We start from the raw sequence: 4,012 nt of genomic DNA on the forward strand, positions 1-4,012 counted from the left end.
GTCGGGCGTTGACCCTGACAGGAGATGTCAACCGTAGACGATAGCGCGCAGCTATACGTCCTCGTCAGCGGTATGATGGTGGGGGAAGGCGGTGACGTCACCCTGAACGCTATTTCTGCGGTGAATGCTCTTCTTGGGCTGGACGAGGAGTCATTTGAAGAATTTGGCGGTGCCTTGAAGGCAGCCAATTTAGCCGAGAAATCATTATAAGACCGAACGAGGAGACTAACTTGTCGTCGCTTCTGAATGAAGCTGGTCTGAATGACATTAAGAGGGTGCTGAACGCACGAAGTGGATCATCAATCGCCTTTTCCGTGCGAAGCACAGCGCACGAATGGTGCATAAGAGCAAGTCTCTATTCGACACCCACGTTTATTCCGGAAGCCGAACGGCAAGTGGCGTATCGTTTACGCTTATAATAAGCTAAACGCGGCCACAATTTTGGCACAGACGCCAATTTCTAGAAAGGATGTTCTTTAGAACAATATGGTTGGCTGTACAAAGTACAGCGCACTTGACTTGGTCGAAGGTTATTACCAATTGCTCATGAGAGCGATAGATATTTCGCTGACAGCGGTGAGTCCCCCGATTGAGATGCTCTGGGAGTGGCTGGTGATGCTCCAAGGGCTGTCAAATGCACCAGCAACATTTAATTGTCTTTGACGCAATTGTTCAGGACCCATCGGGCGTAAGCGCAGCGCAGTTCGACGACATTTTTGCTCACAGCCGTGCGGGGCACGGATGGACAGATGAGAAAAACCACATCGTCCATTTGAGAGCGGTGCTCGAGTGCATGCGCACGGATAAGCTGTATGCTCATGTCGATAAGTGCATTTTCGGCGCGAAATAAGTTACCTTCTCAGGGTGCTTCATTGGGAAGTATAGCGTTTGAGCGGATCCCGCTAAGGTCATGGCCATTGTGGACTTGCCGTTTCCAAAGTGCCAAAATACCTTGCGCAAGTGGCTTGGAATCGCCAACAACTTGCACAAGTATACTGCAAAATTATGCGGAAATGGTTTGGCCATTGTCTAATCTCCTTAGAATGGGTACAAAATGGTGTTGGGACACGAGCATCGGGAAGCTTTTGACAGGGTCAAAGACAGCCTCCTTCATGCACCAATACTGACGTTGCGGATCTCGATCGTCCTTTTAGTGTTGTCTGTGACGCTTCGAAGTTTGCCGTCGGGTGTGCACTGCTATAAGCAGACGCCGAGGGGCGAGATCGGGTGATCACGTTCGAGACGCGATAGTTTAAGGCTGCGGAGAGGAACTACCCAGTCCATGCCAGGGAAATCTTGCGATGAAGTATGCACTTGGCCAATTCAAAGCGCATCTGCATGGCTCAAAGCCGTTTTGATGCAGTCGCCTCACCTTTCGCAGAGGTTGACTAGGTGGTTCTCATTCTTTGCAGAATATAACTTCGAGGTAAAGTATAAGCCAGAAAAGCGAAATGCTTTGGCTGATGTGTTGGCACACAGACCGGATTACGAGCTTACTCATGTCACGGCGGTGACGTCGTCAGTGACGAATTGAATCCGTGCCGCATACGTGGGGGACATTTTGTGTGTGGCGCTGCTACAGGCTATCGGGGGCAAGGAACGTGGAAACCCGGAAAGAAATTGTCGACGCATTTGCGTGCACGGTTACATTGATTTTCGCTGAGTAACGGGTTGCTGTATCATAGCACTGATTCAACGGATACGCCACTAATTGTGGTTCCTCACGATGAGGATTTGAAATATCGAGGCTCACGACACCCCAATTAGTAGTCATCTTGGACGTGAGAAGACATACAGCTCGGTGAGTTGCCACTATTGGTGGTTCAAGCTTTACAAGTGGACGAGCAAATATGTGCGCACGTGTGACACGTGTCAAAGGGTGAAATCTTCTCCGAATGCGGCGGCGCCGCTGACCGGTTTACCGGTCCATGAGTATGGACTTCGTGTTTGGCCTGTCGGGGGACTGGGCGGGCAACTCGGGTGCAGTGGTCTTTGGGGGCCGTTTGTGCAAGATGGCTCAACTTGGTAGTGCCGGACACCATCGACGGTGTGGGTACAGTAACGCTGTTTGTGGATCGTGTCTTCCGAAAACATGGTCTCCCGGAGTCAATTGTCTCTGATAGAGACCCGCGCTTCCCTGGGAAGCGTTGAATCACACTCGTCAGGGTGCTGATCACCAAGTTGACTATTTCAACAGCAGACAATCCGCAGACCGATGGTCATACTGCGCGCATGAATTGCGTTGTTGAAAACGTTCTTCGCGGCGTATGCGCTGAGACGCCGATGCGCTGGAGTGCTATGTTGCCACTCGTATGGTTTGCTCTGAACAATGCTGTGCATTCATCTACCGTCTTTACGCCGTTAAACATGAACGGGCTTATTCATCCTTGCTTTCCGCTGACACCGCCATCCCATGGATCAGAGCTTGGTGGGGGAAGAATAGGCGAACGGCTAGCTGATGTCAGCCCCCTCTCCGTGGATAAAGAAGTCGGAGACTTTCTGTCTACCAGACTTAGTACGTTCGCGAAGCGACGGCTGAAAACCATGCCGCACAGAAGGAATATGCAGACAGAAAAGGAAGAAGAAATGCTGAAAACATTGAGTTCGGAGATCTGGTTCGATCAAATGCTCAGGACCTTCCTTCATATGCGGTTTCTGATGTCTTTAAGACGAAGCTCCTTCCACGGTTTGTTGAACATTTTAAGATCGTGGCCAAGGGAGGCGTAGCGTCTACGCCGAACTTTCCGTGAAGGATGCGCACCCACCCGATGTTTTATGTGGGCTTGATTAAGTCAGACTGGGATCCGGCGCAAGTGAACGCGGAAGCGTTGGCGCCGGGGCTGCGCTCAAAGGGGCTCGGCCACCAAGAAGCTGTACAAGCAACTGCTTTTGAGCACGGAGTGCAAGAACCTCCGTTTTCAACAACGCAAGGCGCTTCACCGTCGCACGAAGTGACGTCTTCCTCTGCTTGAAGGCTAGGAGACGCTCCGACAGAGCTCGATAACCTCACCGTGAGGCAGTCGGTGCACAAAGTGCTCTAGGCTCTTCAGGTCTTATGCACAGCGGTAGGCGACCTAGGCAAGATAATCGGTAGAGTCCCGATGACGACGAGCTTAACCCTCCAACGCTCGAAGAGCATCGCGAGTCGCCGGACGGCGATCAACCAAGTCGTCATTGTCCGCCGCCGACTCTTCTTGACGAGAACGGTGACGTCCACTATCACGTGGAACGCCGTCTGAGTCGACGCAGGGTCTAACCAATATCTTGTGAAGTGGCGAAGATACCCAAACTTCGAGAACACGTGGGGGTTTGAGGTGTCACTCCAGCAAGTCTGCCCAGACGTCGTTAACGCTTGGTGTCGTCTTGCGCACCGCGCTTCGCTGCAATAGCCTGGGAAGCTGGAGGGTCATGAGCTGAGCTCAAGCGATGGCCTTGAGCTGCAGTGGCGGTAGACTCACCCGTGTGAGAAACCACAGAGCTCGTAGGAGCGTTATGAATTGTTCCATATTGCAGGGCGACAATACGCAGGAAGACGGCGTTGTGCTTTAAGTTTGGCAAACTCAAATCGAAGATGGCGTTCTACAAGCACGTCCATTCCCTTGTGGCTCCTCTGTAAGTGAGACAGCGAGGAAAGTTTCCGGCACCGCTGCAACCATCGCACAAAAATCTCCCCATCATCTGCAATGGTTACGCCAGGGGATAGCGCCAAAGGAATAGTCCTCATTGCGGGTACAGGTGTGCCTCCTCTTTGAGCTCAAAGTCGAGCGCGGTACCTATCCATTGGATTTTCTTGAGGTACTAAAAGGCGAACTCGGAGAGCTTTCCGCTGGTCAAGCTCGGCTTGGGTAGTGGTTGGGGGCCCACTACGTAGACGCCTAACGACCGAGTGGTCGCGTCTTCGCTTCAGTAGCGGAATCCGCCGAGCGGAAGCCGGATTCCACACGAGGGTCTAAGACCTGTTAAAATTTCTAGATGCGCTTGTTAGGCGCCGCAGATACGATGCACAAAGTAT

Source organism: Plasmopara halstedii (genome assembly GCF_900000015.1).
Source record: "Plasmopara halstedii genome assembly, contig: Scaffold_3060, whole genome shotgun sequence".
NCBI lineage: Eukaryota > Oomycota > Peronosporomycetes > Peronosporales > Peronosporaceae > Plasmopara > Plasmopara halstedii.